The sequence below is a fragment of the Microtus oregoni genome, unplaced genomic scaffold (assembly GCF_018167655.1).
Source record: "Microtus oregoni isolate MIOR12 unplaced genomic scaffold, Mior012 000007F_ref0000211, whole genome shotgun sequence".
In the NCBI taxonomy this organism is placed as follows: domain Eukaryota; kingdom Metazoa; phylum Chordata; class Mammalia; order Rodentia; family Cricetidae; genus Microtus; species Microtus oregoni.
In genome coordinates, this window is record NW_024543066.1 from 41,971,806 (window position 1) to 41,985,591 (window position 13,786).

Here is a 13,786-nt window from a genome sequence, read left to right on the forward strand (position 1 = left end):
CTCACAACCATCTGTAATGAGGTCTGGTGCCCTCTTCTGGCTTGCAGGTATACACACAGACAGACTATGTATACATAATAAATAAATAAATATTTAAAAAAAAAAAAGAGAGAGAGAGAGAATTTTTGAATCACCTGGCAAAGAAGCTCCCCGAGGCCCAGCACAGAAGTCTGGATACCACCAGAATCTTCTTTTTCTTCAATACTGGGTCTCATGTAGCCCAGGCTAGCCTAACATAGCCTGTGTAACTATATAGCTGACAATAACTTTGCACTTCTGATCCTCCTGGCTATGACAGAGAAAGGGATGGAAAGATCTGTGTCTACCACCCAAGCGCAGGGATTACAGGTGTGCACCATCGTATCTGCTTCATGGGGTGCTGGGGATCCAGCCCAGGCTTCATTCATACTCTACAGCTGAGCCCACAAGGAGCATCTTGGTCCCCAGATCAGAGTCACACTGTGTGCCCCACATCACTGACCTCTGTTCGTCTCCACACGCATGTTCTTCGGGCTGCACCATGGTAAGGGTCTGGCTTGACCTGAGTGCGGTCACCTTGTGCCAGGGCCCTGACCCGGGCCTGTTTCTCCACCTGCTTCCCAGAGCTACAGGCAGACAAAACTGTGGATGGGTTCTATAAAGCTCAGAGGGTGGACACTGGTGCCCTCGGAGCCAATAAAGTGTCCAGCGTCATCTTTTTTTTTTTTTTTTGGTTTTTCGAGACAGGGTTTCTCTGTAGCTTTGGTGCCTGTCCCAGAACTAGCTCTTGTAGACCAGGCTGGCCTCAAACTCCCAGAGATCCGCCTGCCTTTGCCTCCCGAGTGCTGGGATTAAAGGCGTGTGCCACCACCGCCCAGCTCCGGTGTCATCTTTGATGTGAGCTTGAGATAAACCAGGTGCACTGCAGTCCTAAAGGAAAGTCATTTCTGTCCTGACTACAGTAGACGTCCCCTCTTTCTGACCCAAATGGCAGGGATCCAGCTGTCCTGCTGCTACCCTTGACCATGCCTCTGCCAACAGGTCCCCAATAAACTGTTCTCTATGACCCTAGATCTGTCTTTCTTCTGTCTCTTAGCATCTTTGGAGTCAGTTGTTCTCTACTGCATTTTCCTGGAACACCACACACACACACACACACGCGCACACACACGCACACACACACACACGCACATGCACACACACATGCACACACACACATGCACACACACGCACATGCACACACACGCACACACACACACACACACGCACAGCTCCCTTAGGGCATGGACTCCATCAGCCTTGCTGAGCATACAGTAGTCACTTTCCACATTTGCAGAACTGAATGAAACTTATGTATACTCTTAATCCTATCAACCAAACAGAACTCAGCCCTGCCTCTTCTGCTGTCATTGAGGAATTTTCCAAGGATGTGTCTGAATCACTGAGGTGCCCCTGCCGATCCTTAGAACTCCATGGGTGACTGCACTTGCTCTAACAAGCTTTAAATATTTTCTTGGCTTGCTTCCAAAACGGGGCAAACATATCCTAATCTGTCTTTTGCCACCTACGGTGCTTCCACCAGGCTGCAATTCTGTCTGTGCGGATGGAGACTTAGACGATTCAGACAAGAAAGGCTGTGCTTCTCGACCGTAGCAATGCACTATAAGACTTCTACGTGACTGTCCAGGGTCAGAGACACGGGTCTTTCCATTCTTTTTCTCTGACATGGCCAGATGTGGCCCTTCCCATTGAGCCAACCTGTAAGTCTGTGTCTCAGCCTACGAGGGACAGAAGGCAGACAGAGTTTGTATGACCTGGAACAGATTGCTTCTGATCCCATCAAGGGACAGCTCGGAGCTACCTGCCTGTGCCTGGCAGCAAGAAAATTCAACCGCCATGGTCTTTGGTAACGTCTTCACTGTGAAGAGTGGGCTTTCTAGTGACCCTCTGAGAATTAGGATCGAGGATACATGAACTTCTGGAATTGAGTGAATTACATAGACGCAGAGAGTTAACAGTGTGTATGTTAGCCAAGCTGTTGAGTTCAAATCCCCTCTCTACCACTTATGGCCTGCATGTTATTAAACACACCACTCAACCACTCTCATCTGTAAACGGTGGTTACTAACAGTTTAAGGTGAGACCTAAATGTTACCACATATAAGGCATGTCTCCAGAGATTGGGACTGCACAGTCCATGATGGAGAACTTACCTAGCATGGAGAGGAAGAAAACACATCACCTGACACACACCAGGTGCTCGGTAAAGAGCAGCTGTTGTTAGGAACACACGTCCTCTGCTGAGTCCCAGGTCCCAAGTGACGATGGCAGACAGCCTCCTGGAGCTGGACTTCCTAGGCTATGGCAGCCCTTGCCAGCGCTTGGCGGCCCTATTTCTCCATGCTCATGTTCTGCTCTGGGTTGTGGCCCATATGGCTGGAAGCCACTGGAAGCTGAAGGGCCAGGGAAATGGAGTGCCACCGTCAATTAAAATCAACTTGTATTTTGATATGCCCCATCTCGTTCACATCCTGAATGCATTTTTAATGACATCTCAAAGGGTAATGGGTAAGCTGATAGCAAATTAAACTGCACTTCGGTGAGATCTTCAATTCTGTGTTTACATTTCTGCTCTCCAGACGTCCTAACAGACAGACAGAGGCCCCATTCCAAGATGGGATAATGGAACCCTGTGTTCTGATTTATTAAATATTTTTTTTATGAGAGCGCTTTCTAAATCAAAACCATAGCAACTGCCTCCAGTCATGACAGCTTAAGGGACTAAGAAGGAAGCTGCAGGGACATCAGATCCTGGATAAATGAGCCCATCTGAGTGTCAAAAGCCACAGACATCTCATAATACCTTCTCAGTAGCATGTGTTCCAAAATGTAGCTCTTTCCATACCCCAAATCCCACCTTCAGGAAAGGGGTCCAGCCAGATACCTGTAAAGGGGGAGGGATCTGATGATTAACTTCCTTGGGAAATGAGCAAACGCTGCTTCTGATTCTTTGTTCTTTGCTTCATCTAATTTGGAACAAGAAAGCAATTACCTGGTTTACAAACCTGGAAGCTACAGAAGCAGGGCAGGAGAGACGGCTCAGCTTGTAAAACCCTTGCCATGCAATCACAAGACCCAGGCTTTGTAAAAGCCAGTGCCAGTGTAGCCAAACTGTCCAGATCCAGTGAGAGGCCCTGTCTGCAAAACATACGGTAGAAAACAGCTGAAAAAGACACAGATGCCAACCTCTGGCCCCCATAGTATGCATATGACACACATATGCACAGACACAGACACACACAAAAAAATAAATACCTATAAAAAAGCTTCCAGAGGAAGCTTCCAGAAACCCCACCCATCTGGCCTAGCCCCACCCCTTCCCGTTCAGGAAGCCTTTGCACACAGTGGCAGCACCCACCACACCAGCAGCGTGTTTCTCTTCACTTTTGCACGTCTGTTCTTAAGGCTACAACAGAATGACTTTCTCCAAGACTTCCCTCAGCGAGTATGCCCATTTCTCTTGAAGAAAGCAATATGCAGGCTTGCTTGTTCTGAGCAGAACACTCTAGACTATAAAAGAAACTGATAATAAAATAAAATAGAAATTTAAAAGCAGCCAACAGAGTATTGGAAAGCATCCCTACTGCCTGTGTTACTTTATTTTTATTTCACTATACTATGGTATGTTTGATTTTGAGATAGACTCTAACCATGTAGTCCAGACCGGCCTGGAACACATAGGTAGCCCAGGCTAGCCTCAAGTTAAGGCAACCCTCTGATCTCTATCTCTCCTATGTACTAACTAGGATTGTGGGTATGTATCAGCAAGCCCAGTTTAAATTATAGTTTTGAAATAGCATTTTGAGCTGGGCGGTAGTGACACACACCTTTAATCCCAGCACAAGGAGGCAGAAGCAGGTGGGAATGAATCTCTGAATTCAAGGCCAGCCTGTTCTGTAGAGCAAATTCCAGGACAACAAGGGACACACAGAGAAACCCTGCCTTGAAAAAAAAAAAAAAAGAGGGACTGGAGAGATGGCTCAGTGGTTAAGAGCACTGGCTGGTCTTCCAGAGGACCTGAGCCCAGTTACCAGCCCCCACATGGCAGCTCACAATTGTCTGTAATTCCTGTTCCAAGGGATCCAGTACACTCATACAGACATACATGCAGGCAAAATACCAATGTATGTAAAATAAAAATAAATTATAAAATAAAGAAAGAAAAAGCAAAAAGAGGGGCAGAGGGAGGAAGAGAGAAAGGAAGAAACAAAGAGCATTTGAGCCTGGGACTTTTAGAAGTGGCTGCTTCCAGGTTTAAGGCAAGAAATATATAAAATATCCAGGCATGGTGGCTCCTGTAATTCTAGTACATGGGATGTAGAGGTATGAAGATCAAGAGTTCAAGGACAGCCTCAGCTATATAGTCCATACATAAATACCAGCTGGAAGCCAGCCTGAGCAACAAGAGATCCATCTCATTTAAAAAAAATAGCAAAAAAGAAAAAAATGTATCAAATAAACCATAAGTATAACAGAATTTTTTTTAAAAAAATCTAATACTAATTAAAACCAACAGTAGTAATAATTCGACTAGATTACTAATCACTCATAAGGACCCAGGGTGCTGGGGAAATGGCCCAAGGATAAAACCCAAGTGTGAGCACTTAGACCCCGGACCCCACATTCAGCCAGATGCAGTTGGCGCATCTGTAATCCCAGCACTCTTACAGGGAATGGGAGACAGACACAGGAGCGTCCCCTGAAGTTTGTGGGCCAGCTAGCTTGGCATGAGCAGCAGTAAACAAAAGGCCTCTTTTCAAATAAGGCAGATGGTGAGGTCCAACACCCATTGCTGTTTTCTGAATTCCACACAAAGAGAGAAATGACACATTTGCCTGTTTCTATGTTGACTATGCTACTGGCTAGCCAACAGGTCAGGGGAAGAGTCTCCTCATAACAAGACTCCAACTAAACAACGACAGTGAGGAGAAAGAACTAGAATTGGTCATGTTGCAACTTCTAGTGAATTAATTGAAACAGGCGGGATACTATGGATGTCGATGAGGGGACACAGAGACAGACATCCACGTCAGCATGCCCTGTTTGGGATAAGAGCATCTACAGGGGGCTGGGGAAATGATTCGCCCAGTAAAATGCACACTGAGCAAGTATGAGGAGCAGAGTTTGAAACTCCAGTAACCACATAAATACCAGGCAGGGGTGGTAGCCCACCTGGAATCCCAGGACTCAGTGGGTAGCGTTACCCAGAGCAAGCTGGTTAGCTAGACTAGTCATTTCAGTGAGCCCTGATTCAAGTGGAAAACCCTGCCTCAAAGAATAGGGTGGAGAGCAATAGAGAGAGATTCCCAGCCAGGCAGTGGAGGCACATGCCTTTAATCCCAGCACTCGAGAGGCAGAGGCAGGCGGATCTCTGTGAGTTCGAAGTCAGTCTAGTCTATAGAGCTAGTTCCAGGGCAGCCAAGACTGTTTCCCAAAGAAACCTTTTCTCAAAAAAAACAAAAAAAAAAACAAAAAAAAAAAACAAAAAAAAACAAAAACAAAAAGAGAAAAAGAAAAAGGAAAAAAAAAAAGATTCCCAAGATCAGCCTCAAGCCTCCACAGACAGGTATACACAATGTTAATGCACACACAAGCACAACACACATTTAAAAGGAAAACAAAAAAGCATCTTGAGTCTTCCCAAAGGGACCCAAACCTGTACCTAAGAGGTGTCCACAGCCAGATGCTAATTTGCATGAAACAGAGAAGACAGAGGAACATCAACTGAATGTTGAATACAGTCAACAAACACCTAGACTGAGGAACAGCACAGGTCAGATGTGCCTGGCTCTGCGTGGGGGTTACTAGGAGGAAGATGATGAAGCAGAAGCCCCTCTACGGAAGGACATAACTCATACTGAATCATCAGGCCGGCTGTGGTGCTCCAGGTCAACAATCCCAGGAATGCTAGAGGGGCTGAACAGCAAGGACCGCTACAGAGTAAGAGTTTGAGATCTAGAGACCAGCAGTTGTGGCACGCCTTTAATCCCAGCACTCAGGAGGCAGAGGCAGGCAGATTTCTGAGTTCAAGGACAGCCTGGTCTACAAAGTGCATTCCAGGACAGCAAGGGCTGCACAGAGAAACACTGTCTTGGAAAACAAAAACAATAAAACAAACACAAAAGGAGTTTGAGATCTGGACTGGAGAGGCAACTTGGTGGTTAAGAACACTCGCTGGTCTAGTAGAGAACCCAGGTTTGGTTTTTCCCCAGCCCCTAGATGGTGGCTCAGAACCAGTTCCAGGAGGTCCAACAAGCTCTCCTGGCCTCCCCAGGCATCAGGCATGTGCACACATACATGCAGATAAAATATTCATATACATAAAATTAGAATGAGAAGAGTTTGAGACCATCTTGGGCATAACTAGGACCCTGTTTAAAAATAAGAGGGGAATGACGGGATACTATAAGAAGTAAAAAAAAAAAACATTTGACTGATAAAGGATAAGCAAACCAGGGATGGAGGTTGTAGCTTCTTTGGTAAAGTGCTTGCCTAGCATGCGCAAGACCCTGGTTCCATCCCTAACATAAACCAGGCACGGTGGCTTGTGCCTATAATCCCAGCACTCAGGAGACAAGGCAAGATTAGTAGTTCAAAGTCATACACAGCTACATAGCAAGTTGGGAGCATTACCAGTCTGCACTACCTGAGACCTTGTCTCAAAAAAAGTGCAAATCGAATGTGAATATGAAGGTCCATTATATACATGTATCAAAATGTCATAATGAAGCACATTATTTTGTACAATTAACATATGCTAATAAAGGACCAAGTATTGTTACTACAAAGTAATAACAACTAGGAGTGTCAGGGTGTTGGATGCCTTTGGGAGGAGGAAAGTGGCTTGGGGTTGAGGAAAAGACAGAAAGCTGGTGTAGGAGATTCTTCTGTATTTGTGTTGCTTTCATTGGTTGAATAAAGAAACTGCCTTGGCCTTTTGATAGGGCAGCCCAGCCCTTAGGTGGGCAGAGTAGACAGAACAGAATGCTGGGAAGGACAGCCAACGCCATGAATCTCCTGCCTGAGACGGACATAGGTTAGAATCTTCCCGGTAAGCCACAATCACGTGGTGATACACAGATTTAATAGAAATGGGTTAATCAAGATGTGAGAGTTAGCCAATAAGAGGCTAGAGCTAATAGGCCAGGCAGTAATTAAATTAATACAATTTCTGTGTGATTATTTCAGGTGTAAGCTAGCCGGGCGGGGTGGAACAGGGGCCATGCTCCATACAACAGAAAGCCCCTAGGGTAACTGCCAAGTTCTATTCCACATCCAAGATGTAGAGAGAAATGCTGATTTCTTTTATGTGAGGGATTTTTGTTTGCAAGCTGGAGAATCAAACCCAAGGCCTCATAGATACTAGGCCCATGCTCTCCCTGTGTGCTACCCCAGCCCACGATACTGGATTTATTTTTTTTAAAATATTTATTTATTATGTATACAATATTCTGTGTGTATGCCTGCTGGCCAGAAGAGGGGACCAGACCTCATTACAGATGGTTGTGAGCCACCATGTGGTTGCTGGGAATTGAATTCAGGACCTTTGGAAGAGCAGGCAATGCTCTTAACCTCTGAGCCATCTCTCCAGCCCTGGATTTATTTTTTAATGCATGCAGGTGCTTTGTCTTCATGTGTGCCTGCAGACCAGAAGAGGGCATCAGATTGTGAGTTGCCATGTGGGTGCTGGGAGGTAAACTCAGGACCTCTGGAAGAGCAGCCAGTGCTCTTAACCACTGAGCCATCTCTCCAACCTATGTGATATATCCCAGCCCACAATATTGACTTTCTAAATATTAAGATATATGTTTGTTTTGTCTGAGTTTCCACATGATGTCTAAATTATTTTTGTTTGTTTTATTTTGGCTTGTTTTGGAGACAGGCTCTTACTATGTATTCCTAGCTGACCTAGAACTCACTGTGTAGACCAAGCTGGCCTAGAACTTACAGAGGTCCTCCGAGTACTGGATTAAAGGCGTGCGCCACCACCTCCTGCCGTGCCAGACTGAGAAACTTTGCAAAGGTCCATGTTTCGCAGGCTAGGTGACAGAACTGATGACATTATACAGGCAATTATATAACCATTTCAGCTTTTTAACACTAAGGATGTCTGTAGCATTAGATGCTTGACCTTTGGGCGGTCCACCACTCCATGAGCTCCCAATCCCTGGTGGTCCCTCCTGGTCAGCTGCACACAGTGTCTCATGCCTTGCCTTTCCTCTGCAGGGCTGCCAGCTACATCTTTCTGTCTCTAAGCAACGGGATAAGAAGAGCTATCAGGCAGGCACAACCATAGGACTAGCTCTGGGCTCCACCCAGCTGCTCAGAAAAAGCATGGAACATGACTCCTAAGAGAAGAGGTAACCTAGGCTCACCCAAATATCAGGCCCCAAATAGACCTGTGTCTAGACTCCAGCCCCCTACTTTACCCTTGTCAGTTAAGGTGGAATCTAGAAGACCAGCAACGGCATCCCCTGAAAACCTGCTAGAAATTACAAGACCCTGGTCTGGTGAAACGGCCTGGGGGGTAAGGGTGCTTGCTGTCAACCCTGACAATCTGATCCCCGGACCCCACATAGTGGGGGAGAGAACCGACTCTTGCAAGTTATCCTTTGACTGCTAGACACACTGCAGCATGCGTATGCCCACGTTAATATGATAGATGATGCTGGGCATGGTGGCACACACCTTTAATCCCAGTACTTGGAAGGCAGAGAAAGGTGGATCTCCGTGAGTTCGAGGCCAGTCTAGTCTACAGAGTGAGTTCCAAAGCAGTCAGGGCTCTCTTACAGAGAGAAACCCTGTCTCAAAAAAATAACAAAAGAAAAGAAAACCAGGATAGATGACAGATAGATGATCGATAAGATAGATAGATGATAGACATCTATCAAAGAAAAAAGAAAGGCAAGATCCTGCTAGAACCAAGCAACAATGACTTCTCTTCCCTCTGAGACTCATCCCAGACCCAACCAGTCAGTGTCTGCACTTTTGTAGGAGTCAGTGTGTGTAGGTGATGTCTGTGTGTGTGCCTCTGTACATGTATGTGCCCCTGACTGGAAGCCACAGGTCAACCTTGGGTATTATTTCTCAGGAGATACTTTTTTTTGAGACTCCAGGACCTAGAGATCACCCAAATAGGCTAGTCTAACTGGCTGGCTCACCCAGGGAGCTTCCTGCCCACCTTCCCAGAACGGGGATTACAGGCACTTGCCACCATGCCCTGAACTTTATGAGGGTCTGGGGACCAAACCCAGGTCCTCACGTGCCAAGGACTTTACCGACAGAGATAAAGCTTCAGCCTCCAGCATCTTCACCTTAGCCATAGGCTAGGAGACTCATTTCACACCCAAGATGAGACAACTCCATGATAAATACATCACGAGAGGCCTCTTGGAGACTGAGCTTTCAACGCTCAGGCCTTTCTAAGAGGAAGTTCTCAGAGCTGGTTCACGGTGCTCTAAGGGTGAAAAGTCCCTCTTCTGGCTCTGTCCATCAGTGCAGGACAGACCTTGTATTCCTGCTCTCAGAGCAAAGGGGAAATCAGAAAGGACACATTCCATCACCAGGCCAAGGGTGTCACTTCTTTTAAACAAGTGAAACAGAAAGGACAGGTATCAAAGATGGACGGACAGACGGATGTTTTGAATCTTCCAAGATAAGTAGGTCAGGCGGCAGCGCAAGAGAAGTCCCTTGAGAAGAAAAAGCCCCACGTTTTTTTTAACCAACCATGAAGGCAGTACCCAGTGTGGTGTTCATGAAGCTCCGGCTGGGGAATGACCAGAACAGTCTACATTTTCATTTTGAACCACAAAGTGAAGTTCCTCTAAATAATACTAAGACAGTGGAGTGGTTCTCCCGAGAGACATCCCCAGGTCGGGAACTTCCCAGCCTAACAAGCAATCTCTACCTCCAGCTATCTTGGGAAGGTACAGATCTTTGGTTTAACTTCCTCTTCAGGTGACAGTGGCAAATCAAAACAACTGCATTCCCAGCCCTAGACAACCTCTTTGCTTCACCAGGAAATACCACATAGAACTCCACATTCAAATAAAAGAGAATGATCACCTTTTAACAGCGAGGGTAAAATAGTAAGAGGGGAGACCCTACTTCAAATAGAAACAATAAAAAATGCGTTTCTCAGATCCATGATCCATGCCTCCCATTAATGAATCCTCACAACATTAAATGAAAGAGGGCTGGGAGAATAGCTCAGCAGTTAGGAGTGTGTGTTAAACCTGAGAATTGTGGGGACAAAGACCAGTTCCAGAATTATATAATGAAAGCAGGCTTTATTAAATGCTGACCAGGAAGGGGGACACTGACTGCGTCCATACCTGAGATCCCCAGAGAAATGGTGCTGAATTAGGGCAGTCAAGAGCCTATAAAAGCCAAAACCCACAAGGCTATGGCACTTTCTTTCTTTTTATTTTATTTATTTATTTATTTATTAAAGATTTCTGTCTCCTTCCCACCACTGCCTCCCATTTCCCTCCCCCTCCCTCCATCAAGTCCCCCTCCCTCATCAGCCCAAAGAGCAATCAGGGTTCCCTGCCCTGTGGGAAGGCCAAGGACCACCCACCTCCATCCAGGTCTAGTAAGGTGAGCATCCAAACTGCCTAGGCTCCCAGAAAGCCAGTACGTGCAGTAGGATCAAAAACCCATGCCATTGTTCTTGAGTTCTCAGTAGTCCTCATTGTGGCTATGGTACTTTCTGCCTTCATCCAATGGGAGGTGGGGGCAAGCACACATCCTGACATACTTCTTGCCTATGCCCCTCCTACACGTACTTCCTACAGACCTGCCTCTGTATGTGCCTCCGTTTGTGCCTGTGTGTGATCAAACAGCCTGTGCAGCTGGGGCAACCAACCTTGTTCATTGTTTTTGGGTTTGTTGTTGTTGTTTTGGTTTTTTGAGACAGGGTTTCTCTGTAGCTTTGGGACCTGTCCTGGAACTAGCTCCTGTAGACCAGGTTGGCCTCGAATTTGCAGAGATCCTCCTGCCTCCATCTTCTGAGTGCTGGGATTAAAGGTGTGCGCCACCACTGCGGGGCTCCAACCTTGTGAAATCACGTGAATTGTTATTTTACAAGAATAACAGCCCTCAGTGTTCCCGGAAGTTATCAGTCCTTGAGTAAGTGGGACTTTAGTCTTTACAGTGGCCTCTTCCAGAAGACCAGAATTCAGTTCCCAGCATCTACATCAGGTGACTCATTACACTCTGCAATTCCTCCAGCTCCAAGGAAATTCAACACCTCTACAGGCACCTGCACTCACTTGCATACACACACACACACACACACACACACACACACACACTTGCATGAACGTACAAATAATTTTTAAAATAATAACTTTTTTTTAAAAAAGAAGCCATCCACAAAAGGCCACAAATAAATGAAGCTATTGACAGAAATGTCCACAGTAATCAAATCTATATAATGACAAAAACTGATTAATGGTTACCTGGGGCTCAGAAGGAACAAAGGACCAGAGGGCAATGGTCAAAGAATGCAAGGTTGGTTTCCAAGGCAGTGGCAGTGAAGATGATAAAAGTTTTGTTCACTCTGTGGGTGGATTGTATGTGTGTGTGAATTTTCTTGGGTGTGTGATGAGTGTGCACGTATGACCGTACATCCACAGTGTGGAGGTGTGAGGATAACCTAGGATGTTGCGCCTTGCCTGCTGCCTCTGAGGCAGGGTAACTTTACTGACCCCAGGAGCTTCTGGTCCCATCTCAATGTAGAACTCAACTGAAGAGATGTGCGCACCAGGTGCCTGGCTTTACGTGGATTCTGAGGATCTGAACCCAAGCCTTCACATTCGCATAGCAAGTACTTTGCCCACCAATCTGCCATTCTATTCCTAAATTCTATTTCAGTAAAATTATTTTTTGCCAGGCAGTGGTGGCGCACACCTTTAATCCCAGCACTCAGGAGGCAGAGGCAGCCAGATCTCTGAGTTCGAGGTCAGCCTGGTCTACAAAGAGAGTTCCAAAACAGCTAGGGCCACACAAAGAAACCCTGTCTTGGGGAGGAGGGGGATTATTTTTTTCTTTACTTGTTGAGACAGGATATTTCTCCCAGGTTGGCCTCACACTGTCTGTGTAACCAAGGATGACTTTGAACCTCCCATCCTCCTGCATCTACCTCTGGAGGGCTGGAATTACAGGTGTGTCTCACCGTGTCCAATTTATATAGTGCTGGTGGGGGAACCCAGGGCTTCATTAAATGCTAGGTAAGGCCCAATTATTAGGTTTCAAATCTGGGACAAATATCTAACTGAGGTGTCTATTTAACATATCAAAGTAGACCCTGCCCTCCAGGTTCTCCCAGCATCCTCAGTCCCTACCTGTATATCCCACCCAATATCTTAAACTTCTCCAGTCCAGGGTTTGGGCTGCGGACCCAACACCCCCCTCCCCGTTCCCCTTTCCTATATAATCCAGCCATTTTGTTTATCTGGTCCTTTTTGTCTATCCTTTACTCTCCGGGCCTCATGGTCTCCTGGTCTCCTGGTCTCCTGGTCTCCTCTCTCCCCTCCCTCTCTCCTCACACGGCCAGGCACAGGGTCCTGCTCTCTCTGGACTCTCCCAGATGTCCTTGCCTCTGACTATGCTTTCCCTCATGTCTATAATGAACTTTTTCCTCCACCATAGCTAGGTCTTCCTTTTTATTTCTTTTTTTCATTCACCAATAAAGCTATTTTTTTTTTAATGTGAGACAGGATCTGGTCTCTCTGTGTAGGTCATTGAATAGCCTGGAACTCTGTATGTAGACTAGGCTGGTCGTGAACTCACAGAGATCCACCTACCTATGCCTCTCCAGTGCTGGGATTAAAGGTACAAGCCATTATGCCAGCACAAAAAAAAAAAAGATAATTCTAAAATTTTACAGATTCCCTCCTACAGTGAGTGTGGGTAAATCAGAACCAGCCTGAGGAGCTACTCCTTCCGGAAAAACCAGTCTCCTGGAAGGAATCTCAGTCTTTTTCAAGGTCACCAATCTCAGAAATCCCCACCTATTCCAAAAACACTGGGGGAAACCAAAACAATACCTTTAACCTACACAAAAAAAAAAAAAGAAAGAAAGAAAGAAAGAAAGAAAAAGGGAGAAAAACGGAGGAGCACGGGGTAGATCTGACCTTCTCGCCAGAATTCACTACCACTACAGAAACTCAAGTCCAAAATAGACTAAGCTTTCCCAGCTAGGAAACTGTCCTTCAAAAGACGCAAATCACAGAAAGACTGATGGCCCAAAGAGCCCCCTGGGTGGCCAAGGCCGTCCTCTTGACCACAAAGACCTCAGTTCTGTTTCCTCCATTGGGTCTTAACTTTGGAAAATTCCTTTCTCTCTCCAGATCTGCTTAAAGGCCAAGGTCCCGAGAAGCCTTGAGCTGTCTAGCTTCCCCCACAAGGCCTGTGGGTGTCTCAGTTACTGCTGTCGCTATGGAAAGGAAGTCAAGGGCACTGGGCCCGGGGGACAGGTATCCTTCACCCTCGGCAAACACACAGAACCTCCGGGCCTTGGGAGGCCTCTGGAAAGCCATCCTGCAGCTTTTAGCCACCTGCTTTGTCCTGACCTGGCGACCTGAATTCTCTCATCCCCGAGCAAATTAAAAGACCAAATGTCATTAAGCAATTAACAATGCAGCAGATGCAGTTTGGCTTCTGTCTCCACCAGACTTCTGCTCCAAAGCGCCCGCCTCAGTCCCTAAGGACAAAGTAGCTCTCTCCAAAACCCGGGGCAGAG